Source organism: Danio rerio, chromosome 7 (assembly GCF_052040795.2).
Source record: "Danio rerio strain M-AB ecotype USA chromosome 7, GRCz13ab, whole genome shotgun sequence".
In the NCBI taxonomy this organism is placed as follows: Eukaryota; Metazoa; Chordata; class Actinopteri; order Cypriniformes; family Danionidae; genus Danio; species Danio rerio.
This window is the reverse complement of record NC_141027.1, coordinates 5,457,041-5,475,855: the sequence shown is the minus strand read 5'-3', so window position 1 is coordinate 5,475,855 and position 18,815 is coordinate 5,457,041. Positions and strand designations below refer to the sequence as shown.

At 35.6% G+C, this 18,815-nt stretch overlaps 2 long non-coding RNA genes across 2 annotated transcripts in view; both read right to left on the bottom strand.

Moving 5' to 3' along the window:
* Nucleotides 1-18,815, bottom strand: part of LOC147842964 (uncharacterized) — a 277,603-nt gene that overhangs the window by 38,257 nt on the left and 220,531 nt on the right. The window lies entirely within an intron of this gene.
* Nucleotides 13,786-17,321, bottom strand: LOC147842978 (uncharacterized). The gene is made up of 5 exons (XR_015495239.1): nucleotides 17,222-17,321; nucleotides 16,484-16,672; nucleotides 16,078-16,235; nucleotides 15,470-15,565; nucleotides 13,786-14,733 (listed from the first exon to the last, which is right to left on the bottom strand). It is a non-coding gene; the product is annotated as an uncharacterized LOC147842978 (long non-coding RNA).

Genomic DNA, 18,815 nt, shown 5'->3' with positions numbered 1-18,815 from the left:
AAAGAAGTTTTTTTTTTCAACACATTTCTGAACATAATAGTTTTAATCACTCATTTTTAATTTTTTAGTATCTTTTTTAGGATGACAATAATAATATTTTGGTAGATTTTTTTTTTAAATACCAACATCCAAATTCAAAGTGTGATTCAAAGGCTTAATTAGGGTAATTAGGCATAGGGATGTCCCGATCCGATATTGATATCGGAAATTTGTCCGATATCAGTCCAAAAAACTATATCGGACTGCGTTAAAAATCTCCAATATAAGCAGTCCGATACTCTCTAAACTCCGTTACAGCTATTCTATCCAGCAGCGTCCAGAGCCAGCGTGCAAAGCCCATGTGATCACAACACTGCTTGCTAGCAAAGTCTCTAAGATTTAACATGCTCTTCACACTAAGTTATGGTGTATTACGATAGAAATCTATTATGATGGTAGCACACGCTGACACTATCAACAACAGCACATCTTTAACGTTACTGGTTTATTTACTTCACGTCAAGCGATCTTTACATTGTTTTGCATAAGGCTGCTAAGCAACATAAGGCACAGAATGGCGACGTAGCACACATCATGCGAGCCTTAATTCGGTTATGGCATATCGTGGTTCATCCAGTGTGATACCCAATTCATCACCAGTGCTTCCCACACATAAGACTTTACCTCAGCGGCCCGGTTCTGTGTGCATGAGAAAAGTCTCCGCCACAGACTCACAGGCTCTGCTGCTGCAGCAGACCCACAGACGCACTGGACACCTGCTCTGACTTTAGCTTTGAGAAGAGCGCGAGGATACGTGGGAAAAAAGCCTACAATACATTATCTTTTTCCCGGACATGTCCTCTATTTGGGACTTAAAAATGGCATTCAGCCAAGATTTCTAAATCGCCGAACATGTCCCGGATTCTGCTTTCTTTACCTGCGTTTCTACAATATTTTATACACAAACTTTCAATCTCAAACTCTCAGCAGCACCAAGACTAGAGAAGGAGCAGATTTGACCTGTCAGTCGTGCACATGGATAATAGGAGTGAAATAGTGGATTTATTATTCTTTGTTTCATTTTTTTTTTACTTGAACACTCTGAAAGGAACAGTGTCATGTAAAATGCTAAACATTTTGTTGTTTTCATTGTCTGTTAAATAAGAATAAGAAATCATTCTGTTGCTGAGGGCCATTACAGTTTAAAAGAAAGAATGGCATTACTTTTGGGGCAGAAGGGAAATTTTATTAGAGGCATTCCCATGTTTAACTCTTCTTTAAAAATTCCAGAAAGAGAAAGTTCTCTGATAAACAGTGTCAGCTTTGCACATCAGTTTGCAGTTCTCTTAATTTACATTGTCTAATTTTCCTATGTGGGCAGTAGGGTGGAATCTGTGCAAATATGCAAATATAATGAATTTTGATAAAGAAAATTATTCTTAAAAGTCACATTATTTCAAGTGCTGTGGGGAAAAGGTGTGTTTCAATCCAGCCTCTGCAAGTATTTTTATGTTTAATATAATATGTGCATTTATAATATAAAATTAATAATGTTTGGGAACATTTATACAGCCTTAATCTTCTTATGATACAAACACAGATGAAATAGCTCTGATCGTGTAAATGTTTGTTCTAACCATACTGCACATTTTTATTAACTTAAAAATAACTTATTTCTGCTGCCCAGTGTGAGATATTTTTCAGCTCAACTGGATCAAAAATTTATCAAAAAGCTGTGTGTGAAATTGAAACTTTAGACACTGAACCTTTAGCAGTTGTTCAATTAACAATATATTTTTCTTATGTTCCTGCTCTCAGCTGTTTCTACTCTTTGCTGATGGTAAAAATGAATTACTGAAGTGACCTTTAATTAGCATTTTGGACTTTAAAAATGTATTTTTGTTTATTCAATTAAGATTTTTCAGGGTCTTAATATTTATTCTTTAATTCATTTTAAATATTCTTATGTAAAAGTTCACATTTATGCAACCAATAGTTAATAAACTGGTTGTTTTTTTCATACTTACTGTTGCTGACTTTTGTTCTCAGTTTGATCTGGCCGTTCATACATTCCACTCAACAAAATAGGTAAAAATAAAGTATTCATAATTTGTTCTGATATCGGATTTATATCGGTATCGGACTGATGGCTGCAATATCGGTATCGTATCGGAAGTTAAAATGTTGTATCGGGACATCCCTAATTAGGCAAGTCATTGTATAACAGTAGTTTCTTCAGCAGACAATCAAAAATATATATTGCCTAAAGGTGCTAATAATATTGAATATTAAAAGAGGTTTCAAAATATTTGAAGTGCTAATAATTTTGACTTCAACTAATAATCGATTACAATTGTGACCAAAAAAATCATGATTATGATTTTTCCCAAAATCGAGCAGCCCTACTGTAAATTAGTGACAATTTAAAATAAAAGCTCCATTAGTTGATGTTAGTTCAATTGTTTACTAAGAATGAACAATCCAGCATTCATAATCATAATTCCACATTTACTAAAGCATTATTCAATCCAACGTTGTGCTTGTTAAATATAGTTAATGCACAGAAGAACTTACATTAAACGACTTAATTTCCATTAACATTAATAAAGATGAATAAATACTGTAATAAATGTGTTGATCATTGTTTGCTCATATTAGTAAATATATAAACTAGAATTAACTAATGGAACCTTTTTGTAAAGTGTAAACCATAAATCATTCAGCCACACTGATGTCATGAACTCACATCATGCACGTACATGTAAAGGGAGTCGACATTTACACATTTATATCAATGCATGAAATGAAGAACTTGAGACACTAGAGAGTGACCAACAATCGCCAAAATGATCCACCAGATTAATTACCAGACACTGAACCCTGCAGTATTTAACTGAACTAGAGAATCACTCAGAGCAGAAGTGTTAGGCCTATGTTTGGTCTACATTGTTGTCTCCTCCTTCAACTGTTGGTTTAAACCCAGGAAGTGTGTGATTGAGCAGCCAGCGCTCTGCTAGAACAGTCCATTAGTGTGTCAGGATGGGCTCCAGTGCACTGCCTCTCCTTCTCTGTGAGTATTTGATCAGATTCTCCACTCTTCTGCTCTTTAATACTGTTTTAATCTTTCAGCTGAAGATGAGAGAATGATTGTGCTGTATGTTCTTGTGTTTATTAGTCAGATTCAGTGCTGATGTGTGAAGTGTTGAACAGTCAGTGGAAAATAGGGCCGCTGGACGCCAACATGTCATTGCTTTTGCTTTATACTCTAAAACATGCTGGGTTGTTGTAATCCAATGCTGGGTCAAATATAGACAAAAACAACCAGAGTCAAAAAGTCTCATTTAAATAATTTTTTTTTTTAATAACCCAATGTTGGGTTTGTCCATACGTGACCCAGCGTTGGTTTACGGCATCCCAGCATTTGTCTTTCTTCCCATTTATAGTATTTAAGTGAAAACGAATCATCTAAAGAGGAACAAAAGGTATTTGGTCTTAAAGTGGCTGAATTTCACAGATTAGACACATGAAACCAAAACCAAACACTCTAAAATGCTGCTTCTGTCAACTTTTTTGGTGGTTGTTTGTTTGTGGGATTGGATTGGTCTATATTGTACAAATTTGGTTTGAGTAAAGCAGCATTTTTAGTTGCATCTGCCAACAAATAATGTTCAAGCATTTATCAGAACTGACTTCTCCTTTCTCAGATAATACATCTGATATTTATAATTAGCTGATCTCATCATATGTTTTTGCATGTATATGAGCAGAGTTCTTTTCATGGTCTTCACAGAAAAACCACAGTTGTGGTCGTCACATGAACACATGAAGACGCAAGATACGTCAAAATCATTACTTTTTTAATGTCTGTTGTCTTTCTCTGATGAAATATTTTGATTGAAACTATACCTGCACTGTAATCCTAAATTGGTATAATAAATTGAAAAAAAATATTATTGTAATAAATGATTTAAATATATTTGTAAATGAAGGGTTGGTTTGCAGTTTATTTGCGTCTTCACACCTAGTTTATTTGAGCACTGCAGGCAACAAGTACATCAACAACACTAATGATCTCAGACTTCCTTCAACACACACACACACACACACACTTTGTGTTATTTATGAGCAGTATACTTTATAGGAACCAAAAAAAAGTTCCAGTAAGGTTAAAATGTACTGGTATTGCTACACTATAGCTATAATTGCTACGTGATGGATGCATGTACAATTTGACTAATATAACACACACACACACACACTGTACACCAAGGGCGTAGGTTTGCACTTGACATTGGTGGGGACTTGGGACGAGTGAATACAATCCCCCCACACCCCCGCCAAGAATGAATATTGTTTTTTTTATATATATATGTATTATATATATTGCTATTAATTATTTAACTGCTATTAAAATATATTATCAATTAGTCCTCTCTTCATACAATTTATTAAGTTAGATTTAATTAAATAGTCATGCGTGTAGCCAAGGGGGGTCAGGTGGTTTGAAAGACCAAAAGTTGGATTATTATTATCATGTTTGAATTTATCTTATTCAAATGGCTAAATTCTCACTGAGGAAGGTTGAATGCGCCTATAGGCTTCAGTTTTTTATTTAAATCAAGTTTTAACAGATTTCCCAAAGAAAATTATGATTAAAAAAATAGTATTTTAAAAATAAGTTTATTTTTTATATTTGAATAGTTTAGATGCAAAAACCTCTAAATGCCATTTAATATTTTCTTCTAAAATGAGCATTTTTCTCCAACTCCTGTGTGTGGACTCAGTGATTTAACTTTTATAGTGATGAATATGTTTTTTTCATTGCCTTTAAAGTGAAATAACTGAACATAAATATACGAGGCTGAGAAAAATGCTCATTTTACATGGCATTTAGAGGTTTTGACATCTGAACTCTTCATTTCTTTATTCTAAGAATTTAAAGTCCTAATTTCTAATTTAAAAGTATTTTTATTATTTATAAAACTGTAATAAAAATAAAACAATTTGACAAAACAGTAGGAAATATTTTTGGTACATCAAAAAGTGTAGTTATTATAACTTTCCAAAAAGATAACCCAGCAAAAACTAGTTCTTAATATTTCAATAAAATTTTATATTTATACCTCAATTAAACAGAATGAATAATTAATCAGGTGATTACCTGCCAAAAGGTTCAGTTTTTTAAGAAAACAAACCCCTCCTTTCAAAAAGCTGGCTACAGGCCTAAAAGTGTATGTTAAAATAATACTTGTTTATTGATAAAGAGAGAGTTTCATTAAGACTTTTGTTTATTTTTTGTACAAATCAAACATGTCTCATAGTATTATTAAAAGATGGAGCACAGGCTGTAGTTTTGCTGACAAATTGTTTCAACCGAAATTGGAGATGTTACTCTAAGAGATTATGAGAACAGGCACGGTCATACGTTTACATGTAGGTGTTTATTCTGCAGTTAGTTTTTAGGGAATATTGCTCACAGACTATATGTCTGTTTATAACGTTAGACTGACTGCAAAAGCGGTGAAAAACACAAGCAATAGCGGCATTATCATGATGGACTCATTCAGTAGCGAACTTGAATTAAATGTGACTTACACTTTTTGTTGAAAAAAGCTCTTTATGTCCAACCTTTTTTGCTACCACTATCCTCACTTATGTGCATCACACACATGGGGAAATTCCCCCATGCAGTAGTTTTGGCACTGCTTGTCTCTGAAAAAAGCCTCACATGACAGTAGCGAAAGGCACAGCCAATCACAATGTTCATATGTGTCTGGGGGCGATGCGACTCGAGGAGAGAACGTAACTGAACCCTTTCGACATGTCTAGGTATATTGACAGCGCAATGTTTTTTAAGTGAATTAAATTATTGGTGGGGATATTTCAATAGTTGGTGGTTATTGGTGGGGACACATCCCCACCGTTCACCCTAAATCTATGCCCCTGCTGTACACAACAACATTTTAGAACACTTTTTGGTTAGATTACATCTATAAACACTGAGGTCTCTCAGAGTCACAAATGTGTCCAATCCAGTCTAAGAGGTTATTATGAAAATAATGTAATAATATTGTTGTTGTTATTAATGACCCGGCCTGATGAAAGCCCTTAGGTGACGGGTGTGAAAAATTGCAGGATGCTACAGTATATTAAAAACATACATTCTCTTACTCTCTTCATCTCATTTGTGCAAAGTGCATTGAATTATAAGCAGTTCAACATACTTAACCACAGAGAAAAAGGTAAATTAAACAAACATTCAGTACTAAGATCTTTAATTACATTTCCCAACAAACACACACAGACTTACTTGTGCTTTGCTTAGAGAAACCTTCTCTCTTATTCTTTTCTAAAATATCTTGGTATTTTTCCAATATGCTCAACTGATGGTCTTAAAAGTCTGACAGCAGGAAGTCGTATCTTCAGCAGGAACATGAAACAGATTTTATAAATTAAGTTTATTTGTGATCTGTGTTACGTCTATATAATTAAAGGTTTTATGCACGTAACACAGTTCTGATAATGTGGTCTCGTCATGCTCTGTTGATTTTCTTGTGGACAACAATCACTAAAAGTTTTAATCAAACATCATTTTTGGAGACGTCCCGATACAACACTTTTACTTCTGATACTATACCGATATTGCAGTCTTCAGTACTAACCGATACAAATCCGATATCAGCACAAATCATGATTACTTTACTTTTACCAATTTCGTAAAGTTGAATGTATAAACGGCTAGATCAAACTGAGAACAGAAGACAGCAACAGTATGGAAAAAAACAATAAATTTATTAAATATTGGTTGCATACATGTAAACCTTTTACATAAGAATACATATAAAGAATTAAAGCATAAATATTAAGACCCTGAAAAATATCTTAATAAACAAAAATATATTTTTTAAAGTGCAAAATACTAATTAAAGGTTACTTCAGTTATTTATTTTTACCATCAGCAAAAATGTAATAACAGTTAAGCGCAACAACATAAGGGGGAAAAAAAAGGTTAATTCAACAACTGCTAAAGGTTCAGTGTCCAAAGTTTCAATTTCACACACAGCTTTTTGATGAATTTTTGATCAAGTTTCGAGCTGAAAAATATCTCACACTGGGCAGCAGAAATAAGTTATTGTTAAGGTAATAAAAATGTGCAGTATGGTTAGAACAAACATTTACATGATCAGATCCATTTCATCTGTGTTTGTATCATTATGGCTGTATCAATGTTCCCAAACCTTATTCATTTTATAATAATATATATTGCACATATTATCTTTAACAAATATACTTGCAGTAGCTGGATTGAAACAGCTACCTTTTCTCCACAGCACATACAATTACAATGAAAAAAGTGTTGCATGCAGAACTGTTGCAAACAATTTATTTGTGTTGAATTTAAACAAACAAATTAAGTTTAATAATGTTCAACTTAATTTGTTTGTTTAAATTCAACACACATAAATAGTTTACAACCACTTAACATAAAAAAAATTGAGTAAATCCAAGGAATCATCTTTGAATAATTTTTTTCAGTGTAGGGCTGGGTATTGTTGAAAAATTTTCTATACCGATACCCTGAATTCGATACCGGTTCCGAACGATACTTTTTTTAATACTTTTATTTTAAGAAATATATTTTAACAAGATTACATAACACAATCTCAGAAGAACTTTGGTTTTATTTTTTCAGGATGCTTGGGACACTTTTCACAGCAGGCTTATCTCTAAGACCAATAAACAAAGGAACAAAAGCACAAAATGAACAAAGTGTAGTTAACAATACATTAGTGCAAACAGATTTAATAAAGTTCAAGCAGTTTTAAGTCCATCAATTTTAAGTATTTGTGAGGCTTACTGCTGCTTTAGTTCAAAAGCCATCGAAACAGTACATAACGTTACACAGCGTACGTTAGGTCCAAAAAAAGGGATTAATAAATTTACCCCTGCACAAACCCCGTTTACACTGTCAGGTCTTGACGCCCAATTCCGATTTGTTGCCTATATCAGATTTTTTGCTTATCCATTTACACGTTCTTTTAGGGCGTACTCACACTAACAGTGTGCCAGAGAGCGTTTTACTTGGGCTTTGGCGCGGTACGCTTGTGTGTGAGTGAAAAACGTGCCTAAGCCCGAAACTGAAGGCAATACGTGACTTTTAAGGGGCTGTTTCATATGGATTTATTAATCATTCCTGCTGTTCAGCGAACGCAAACTGTCGTAGTTTATTAAAGACGCAAACCCCTCACTGCACGACAGCTGCGCCTTCAGCAACCTCCTCATTCCTGCAGCACGAGGACTTTGATTGTTTATGAACGCCAAGTGGCGGATCTGTTCGGTGATAACTGCCATCTGTGCCACACTAGCCACTGCGAAATATGCGAAGTGTAATGTAATGTAACTTGTATTTATTAGGCGCATTTATTGTGTATGGCCATACACAATCATGGGATCATGGGGGGGGGGGGTCTCTCCACACCACCACCAGGGTGCAGCAACCACATGGATGATGCGACGGCAGCCACAGGAGACAACAGCGCCAGTGCACTCACCACACACATCAGCAATTGGTGGAGTGGAGAGACAGTGATAGAGCCAATTCGGTGGAAGGGGATGATTGGGAGGCCATGATCTTAAGGGCCGATAGAGGGACTTTGGCCAGGACACCGGGGTTACAACCATATTCTTTACACGAAGTGCCATGGGATTTCTCTGATGAGAGTCAGGACCTCGGTTTAACGTCTCATCCACAAGACGGCGCCCACTGACAGTGTAGTGTCCCCTTCAATTTTACTGGGTCATTAGCAGGGCCAGACGAAATCTGCGGACGTTTTTTGCTATTTCTGCGGAGAATTTTGGTAAAAATCTGTGTTTTCTGTGGAATTATTTTGGGAGTATCCAGCAGAGTATCATGACTAAAACCTTAATATGTGAAATATAAAGTAAAAAAATTACTGAATGAAAACTGAATACATTTAGATTTACACATTTACTCAAGTAAATAAACAGAATTAATGATGCGCTAATAATCTGCAAAAGTCTGCGGAATTCTACGGAAAATCTGCGGAATTCTGCACGCGCAGAATGGGCCTAGGCATTAGGACTCACGCAGACCACAGGTTGAGCGCCCCCTGCTGGCCTCACTAACACCACTTCCAACAGCAACCTAATGTTCCCACGTGGCCTCCCATCCAGGTACTGACCAGCCTCAGCCCTGCTTAGCTTCAGTGAGTTACCAGTCTTGGGCTGCAGGGTGATATGGCTGTGGCTAAGTGTATATAGCGAAGTGTAGCATAAGCAGTGAATGGTTCAGTTCTGATTTACCCCCACAAAGTTTATGTAATGGTATGGCCATGATGTGTGTGTCTGTGTGTAGTTGAAGATGTGTGCACACTGGTGTTAGAGAGAATAAAGTTTCTCTGTGTAGCCCGCAGTGCGTGTATTAATAGCGACAAAAAGCAAGTTACAACACGAAGTTCGCCCAACTTTAAAATGATTTTGAGGCAAAGAAGGTGGGAAAGGGCCGTCATCGCAGCTTGCGCTTATGTCTGTTTACCTTTCGGAGCCCCAGCTATCACGCAGTTATCCTCATCAGTCACGGAGGACGACGCTTGTCGTGGGCACGTTGTTGGAGGCCCTGAGAAAGGAAAATACTGAGAGGATGATGATGATGATGATGATGATGACTGCACCGGCGTGATCTTGCAGTCTAACAATGCAAAAATGCTTTAAAGTGTAGTGTACGCATTACAGCCTCACATTTGACCAGCTCTGAGTGAGTGGGCGTAACCGCCGTAAGCCAATCACCAACATTTGATCCAGGCACGATAAGGATGCCACAGTTTTTCTAGCTCACTGACGTTGACGAGATTATACCTTTGGGTATCGAAATTTGGTACCAAACGAAAAATATTTTTTCAATACTCGATAGTATCAAGACGATTTGGTCGGTGCTTAAAAAGTATCGAACTCGATATCCAGCCCTTCATACAATAATGTGACTTTTACAGGACATGTTAGTCGATTTAGAAATAAAGGTACATGCGAGCTGTCACTGGGGTGGTACCTTTTTAAAAGGTACACAATTGTACTTAAAGGGTTGATATTGGTACCTAAAAGGTATATTAGTACCTAAAAAATTTAAGAGGAACACTTTTGTACTTTTTAGGTATTAATATGTACCCTTGAGGTATTAATATGGACCTTTTAGGTACAAATTTGTGCCCCACCCCAGTAACAACTCGCGTAACTTTATTTTTGAGAGTGTACTAGCTAACAATGTTTAAATATTTTACAATATACCAGATTACACCTTTCCTACCTGCCTCTGAACTAACTAACCTAAACTGTCTCCATCACTGCTCTTATCAAATGTCCAGTCTGCATCATTCTCATGGTCACTAAACCCATCTCATCTTCAATCTCATCTTCAGGAAGAGCCAGTTCTGTCCTTTTCTTCTTTCACTTACCCTAGAACATGGTGGTGCTCGCTAATACACTGTTCTCTGTATTTATATCTAATCAAACGTATTTCAATTCAATTTTTACTTTTATCCACAATGCAAATGCCATTAACAAAATGCCATTAACATTAACCAAAGCACATCATTGGCTACACTAAGTTCTTCTCTTTCCAAGACAAAAAAATTTGATTGTTGGTCTTAAAAAAAAGTGGCAGGAAATGAACATAAATATCATGCTGCCATATATGGTAACACTGTGCAGTAGAGGGTTAAAGAAATATTAGCATACAGCGATAGGCATGACCTATTTTGAATGGAACTCAGAGTGGACGCGAGTGGAGTCCAATTCCTAATACATATGAGCATGAGTCAAGTCTGAGTCCAAATCATGACTGCCCACTGCTCCAGATGTTTGTTCACTGCTCTGTGTGTGTGTGTGTGTGTGTGTGTGTGTGTGTGTGTGTGTGTGTGTGTGTGTGTGTGTGTGTACATGTTTGTGACATGTCAGGACACAAATCTGTATAATGACATGGGTATGACACAGGTATTACAAAAAGCAGGTGAAATATGAGGACATTGGTGACGTCCTCATTTCTCAAAAAGCTTATAAATCCCACAGGATGAGTTTAATCAGACAGTAAAGCTGCACACAGTCTCCTGTGATGGTTGGGTTTAGGGGTGGGGTGGGGTGAGGGCAATACAATATATGGTTTGGGCTGTATAAAATGAATGGAAAGCTATGTAATGTCCCCACTTTTCACAAAAACAAGTGTGTGTGTGTGTGTGTGTGTGTGTGTGTGTGTGTGTGTCTGCGCACTTGAATGGGTAAAATACAGAGCACAAATTCAGAGTATATGTCACAATACTTAGCAAAGTCATGACTAATATTTATTTCCTTTTCATGTGCCACCTCATTTCCTTTCTTTGGCTTTCTTTTTATCACACTTAATTATTTGCTTATTATAGACAAAGCATTCTCTGTCTGGTTTGTTCAGACTATATCCTCAGTTTTAATTGTAAATACTGTAACTGTTTTGTTGTTACTGTGAAAAGAGAAATTTGATCACACCACATGATCTGCCATCACTGCAGCAAAACTACAAGAGCCCTGAAGAGTCTGACTCAACAGCTCCATCCTCAACTCTGACCCTCACTGTGCTCAGCTGATCTCTTTGACTGATGTCTGCAGTTAGAGTTCAAGTTGATCACACCTATAGTTTGTTAGATTGTCCTGTATAATGAAGTTGATGACTTTGATAAATAAATGAACAAAATAAATGGGCAGCAGCAGCCAATCATAGACTACTTCCACGCTCCTCCATAAGACTCGAGAGCAGTGAGGCACACAGATAACGCTGTGTTGAACAAATAAATGAATTAATGTATGAATTATGCAATTATATAAATGAAACATCACAACATGTATGGCTGATTTTCTGAAGCAACACAAACACAGAAGTTGCTTCAATGAACCTCAGATCCTCCTTCAGATGTTGCAGTTGTAAAACAGAAAAGCACTTGCAGTTTTAACTCTTGATGTGTTTCAGTGATCTGCATTGTGTTTATTAATACATCATATGTGTGTTTCTGCTTTTAGTGCTGATCTCCATCCTTCACTCTGGACTGACTCAAGACAATAATCATGATTCTGAAGACACTGGAGGTACTGTGAAATACTGCAGTAAACATGAACAAGTGTGAATGATGCTGTAGTTTGTGTTTTGCTGTTTATGCAGTGATGCATCAAGATACCACATCTGTCTCTGAATTATGTTTTGTCTTCATATATTTTGGTCATCATTAATGAAGCTGTAAGAGCTGTTTTAGTGTTTGCTTTTTTGCAATTCTTTGTTTGACCACTGGGTGGTAATTAAGGCAGGCAAAGAAAAGGAAAACAGGTGTGAGATCAGGGCATACTGGTCAACACTGGGATGTGAAAATAAGGGATTTGCCCACTATAATCCCCAACAAATGATTTAGATTTTGTTTTTTGTTTGATTAAATTAAATAACAGAGGTGTCATTTTAAAAAAATGCACTCATCTAAAATTATAATGAAAGCATTCAATTTCATTTAGGACAAAATTAGTTGTGTTTGAAAAAAAAAACACCAAGATCAACATCTTTAGATATTATTGTTATTAGTTATGTGTATATGTCTGTTTAAACACGCACCCTGAACCCAGACTTTTGCTCCGCTTCAAATCGCATGTCCAGAATCCGTTTAGGAAACGCCGTCTATTTGTCACTATGGAGCGCGTCAGGTGACAGTCAAGTCAATATATCTGTTTTGAGGATTGCTTATGAAGGGGAGACGGCACCTGTAATGAAAAGGAAAGGGAATCCTGCCGGTTTTATATTTATTTTAAAGTTATTATGCCTAAACAAAGAGAAAGCACAGAACAGACTCGCATTTAAGAGCAAGGGGCGACCCCTGGTGGTTCGGCGGTATGGGTTGGGTATACGGGGGCTCGGCTCTTTAATGTTTATTTGCCACTCTTCAGGAAAAAACTGAAAATACGAGAAAAATACAGGAAAATACCTTTACAGGATGATGAAGGGATAGATCTGTAAAATACGGGAGAATCTCTGGGAAAATGGGAGGGTTGACAGGTATGGATTAGGCAGTGAAACATTTTTGATTGAGTTCATGATGCAGCAGAACTGAGTTAGAAACCTGAACTGTATAAGCTGTGTGATAAATAAACCCTGATAAAGCTGCATTGCTGGAGAACAACATCTAATATTTGGACCGCACACATCAGAAAGTAGCCGAATACACCACAAGTGACAAAACTACTATGTGTGTATCAATACAGCATCATCTGTTTCTGTAGATCTTCATAATGATGGAGAAACTGCTGTAAAAATAGAGACAGACAGAAGACAAACACCGACTGAGCAAGATTACAGACATGTAGAGTCCAACAGTAAATCCACCCATAACACACACACACTGTAAAAAAAAAAAAGGTGAGTAAACTTAAAATAATTAGGCAACCTATCACACATAGCTTTTTGAGTTAACTCAACAAACAGGGTTTGAAGACCAGTGAACTCAAAATATTTTGTTGAATTCTTTAGTTCTCTGAACAAAAAGTATCATGTTCACCCAACAAGACATTTTTGTTTGCTGAACAAATATTATCATGTTTACTCAACAAGATCTTTTGTTTGCTGAACAAAAATGTTCACGTTTATTCAACAAGATCTTTTGTTTACTGAACAAAAATGATTATGTTTACCCAACAAGATTTTTTTAGTTTACTGAACAAAATAAAACAAACTGATTCATTATGCATTTACTATTAATTTTTAGGATTCAAATTAAATACACAAGAATAGTCAATTCACTTTTTTTTATTTTTAACTGTGTTCAAATCACAATCCAAAACATTTGCATACAAAATCAGCATTTAACATTAGCCGTGTTCAGCATTGGGCTAGTTTGTACACAACTAGTACTGAATGTTTCCAGATTTGAAAAGATTGTACACTGCCTCAACATAAAATAACTGGCAACCTTACTAAAACCAAGCTATTAGTGTGTCTAAACACTCAAACCAGGTGAATATACAATCATCAAATCAGAGTAAACCCTAAAAGCCACTCCATTCATACAGTCTTTAAAGTGTACTGCACTTTTGTCAACAAAGTACATAAAGTCCAAAAACAGACCTCAAAACATTGAAACAGTGGCACATTAGGAAGTGGTCACGGGTCAGTTGCCGTTACTGTGTGGAGTTTGAATGTTCTCCCTGCGTTCACGTGGGTTTCCTTTGGGTTCTCCGGTTTCCCCCACAGTCCAAAGACGTGTGGCACAGGTGAATTGGGTAGGCTAAAATTGTCCGTAGTGTATGTGTGAATGAGTGTGTATTGATGTTTTCCAGAGATGGGTTGCAGCCGGAAGGGCATACGCTGCGTAAAACAAGTTCATTGCGCTGTGGCGACCCCAGATTAATAAAGGGACTAAGCCGAAAAGAAAATGAATGAATGAATGAACTGAACTCTCGCAGATCATGTGCCACCAACCTCCATAAAACATGCTGAATCACTTAAAAAGTATATTTGAGTTCTTTTGGGTGTTCCATATTCAGTCTATACAAGAGGCTGAACAAGTAAGCGAAGGCTGCAGGCAGATGTGTGATATCCTGAAGTACTATGGCCTCCTCCAAGATTTTAGCGAGGTTCATCACATATTGCAGGGATGCAGAAGTGCCATTATCATCTTCCACCACAGTGAAGATTCCAATCCTTTAATCTCTGGTGCTGTGGTCTTCAGGGTCCGTGTCCTTATAGGAGATTAAGTAATGGGAAAATTAATTGATGTGTAATATTAATTACTACTTATTAATGTTATTACTATTATGCAAAGAAAATAAAAACATGTAATACTTTCGTACATACAAACAGTAACACTTTGAATAGTCTATAATATATAATAATTGAACAATATATTGACAACTTTTTAATATTTAGCAATTTTTTAAACTTTTATTTGACATAAAATTGCAAAGATTTACTTTTATTTGATACAGTTTCAATTGTGAAAGTTGTTTATTGTCCTGTTTAGAATATAACTGAGCCTTTAACTGTCATTCATAAGGGATTTATAAAGCATAAATAGTCCTCACTTTAGATTAGGTCACAACTGGATGAAGTTAAGCTCATAAAGCATATACTAACATACAAAGTAACTATTATTACATACCTTAATATTAGGATATTTAAATGTTAATTTGAATAGTTTATTAATCGTGTACTTAAGCATTCTGAATGATCTTAAAAACACCAACTATTCTTAAATAACTGGTTTGTAAATAATGCAATACTTAAATTAGTAATACAAATGAATCATTAAAGTTAAAAAAAATACAATCATTGAGCACTTCATGTAGAGTTATGCTTAACAGAAAATAAATTAACTATTCGCTAATACTAAATAAATTATTTATAGCGTGCAGCTATTAAAAGTGTTACCAAGCAGACTAATAAATGTAGAATAGGGTATGAAAATGGGTAACTTACCAGACATATCTTGAGAAAGCAAGCAGACTTTTTACGAAGAAAAATTGGCAATCCCTCAAGAGCTGCTCTTTCTCGATCGGTGACAATATCAGTGACCTAAAGGAAAGTCATTTACAAAGGGTGTTTTACAATCTTATTGTTTTGTAAGTAAAAATGTACTTAGTACATTTAAATGAGCATAGTATTTTATTCATGCTGTTGAAAAAACACATGGCTTTATTTTTAAAAAAGAATTTTGTGGTTTCCATACAATGGAATTTGATAATGGTTGTGTTGGCAAATTTAGAAAAATGTTTAGTTTCATGTGACAATTACTTTGAGTTAAAAACTACAGCTATTATTTTCTATTTTCCTCTTTGAATGTATTCATTTGAAATGGTCACTCAAAACAAGTGAAACATCTGTCATTTATCTTACTTCCATCTCACAATCAAAACACAACTTGACACAATTAAAATTAATGCAAAAGGGCTGGACAATTAAATTGTTGCAATTACGTTTTATTAGACTGTATTACCTGAGCATGAAATTCTTGACAGGACAAAATATGTTGCACATGTTAAAAACATCAGACGGGTGTATAAGAAAAAAAAAATCTTAATGAGTACCTGCTCATCCATCTTGTTTAAAGTTGTATCCATCTCTGGACCCATTGAATCCCTTCTTTTCTGTAGAGTTTCAGGAGAGGTGCTGTATATTTATCAAGTCACTCGATTAACTGTCTCAGGAGATCTACATTACAGATCTGAGAAAACTCTGTGCAGATCTACAATATACAAAAAAAACATACATATTAATTTTTACACATATATATATATATATATATATATATATATATATATATATATATATATATATATATATATATATATATGTAAATGTAAATATTTAAATGTTCAAATGCTGAATACAGATGTATTTTGAATTACCTATAATAATAATGTTGTTTGTTATTTTTAGCATTATCATTACTACCTTGAATGAAACCAAAGCAATTGCAATATAGTGACTTACCTCTTCCTTAAAGTCCAGGTTATCTCTCTCTAATTTCTTCCTGGCTAAATCTCAACAACTTCTTTTGGGCAAAGAGAAAAGGTTTCTTGCATCTGCTGGTGAATGACCGTCAAATTTCACTGATGATAACAAGTCTCACCTCCTCAAGGAAATCTTGCATTGAATTATGCCATTGTCAATATTTCAGTCCTTTTGAGCAAAAAGAAAGAAAAATATATATTTAGCCCTTTATATTTTTATGTAAATAAAAGCTAGCTGACTGTTAAAGCAAGTTGGTCTGAATATGATAGACATTTAGTCGAGCTAACAAATCAAGCAATGAATTACATGAAAATCACACGATTTTCACACAAATTACACAGTTAAACACGTCACCGTTTGTTCCACTGGCTCTGGTTCGAAGGGAAAAAAGGTTATGATGTGCGCAATGCTGACAGCAATCTAGATAAACAGGACATAATGTTATATTTGACTTGGATACCTGATCTGGTATGTTATATGATACTCATTGTATTAATCGTGAGTTATTAAAGCAAATGACTCGATTGAAATCGCTATTTGTTTCAAATACATTCACTCTAAACTTTTATTGATGTAAATAGCCAAAACCAAGTGCACGAAACAAGTAACTCACGGCTAAATTATAACAAATAGTTCCGTATTAGGATACACGCGCACATCAAAGCCGACATATCAAATAATATAACGTTAGATGACAACAAAAAAAGACATACATACCTATGATTTAGCAGAAACGTCGTTGGCCTGCTCTTAACTAGGGATGGCTGACGTGAAACTGATGTTTTGACACAGTGTCGAGATCCCGAAGCGCAAGTGTTTCGAATCACTGCACCGAAGCATGATCCGAAGCACCCAAGTCACGTGACTAAAGTGTTTCGAAACACCTAGTCACGTGACTAAAGCGATTCAAAGCATCGATCAGCTTAGAAACGTTTCGAGACCTGGTGAATCCTAATTTGACTGCCAAGGTCTCCAAATTATCTCTGTCTCAAATGGCTTAGAGCACTGTGGGTTTGCTTATTGATTCTATGCTTAGCATGATGTTTTGGGTTCGAATCCCGACTTCGAAATCATGGTTTTATGTATTTTAATCATGTTTCTGTTTTGTGTAGCCTAAATAGGATACAGCTACAGTTACGCCATCAATTTAGCATCATTTTTGTAACACTGTAAAACAATAATAAATATTTTTACAGTATGGTTGGGTTTAGGGTTTGAGTAGACATTAATAAAATACAATAAATGGGAAATTTAATGAATAATATAAATAATTCTTGATAACTTCAGGCCACAGTTTTTGATCTAGCAACAACCCTGTTTTAAGACAAAAACAAGACATATTTATTCACAAATTGTTTATTCGGATATCAGACCAATGTTGAAACAAAACGATACAAGAGCAAAGCATTACCAACTGGTATTAAAGCATTTTAAAACAACCGCTACTGACTGGCTTCGAAACCTACTACTCCTGAATGGATGTCTGACACCTTAACCACTGTACTATGTTACTTGAAGGATTCCACTTTCACAAAGTGGGGTTTAATCCCTCAATTTGTTCAATCGTTCTTTGCTGAAGCTGTTTCAGTGCAATATATATAAAAAATGACCACTAAATGTCACTGTAGAGTGAGGTTTCGAAACGTTTCGAAGCTTCGACACATTTGCTTCGACTGTTTCAGTGTTTCACGAAGCCTCGCTTTGCCCACCACTACTCTTAACCGCTCTATCACGGTCTCTCACATCATTAATACACTGGTAAAATAGATCGGGCAGTCAGATGGGTAGCACATCGCACAAAAACATGTATACAATTATATACAATCGATTATGAAAACGATTGACACGTAGCTCCGCAGAAAGAAAGATGGTTCGTTTTGTCGCGCGCACGTGACAGGTACCCCCTGCAGTGAGCTATGGAAGTAAATTGCGCATGCGCCAGAAGCTTATAAGGCGCATGCACCAACAAGAAGGGCACGCATCAACGCAAAACTAAGAATTTTGTATTAGTTCAACGAAATATTTTAAGTTTTTCACATTGAAGCACCATATTTGTTGAACAAACTAACTATTATTTGTCAGCATTTCAAATGAAAATATTTAAATTCAGTTAACTTATTAATCTTTGTTCAGAGGACTTTTTGAAAGTTGGCGTTTTTACAGTGCAGTTGATCACTGATCATTCACAAATCATTATTGTTTCTCCGATTAGTTAAGGGTTTAAAAGGATATTTAGCATCACTTTGAGATGCGTGTGTTGGTTTTTCTCTTTATGTTTAATAATGGGTTGAGGAGTAAAAGTTGTTGTTCA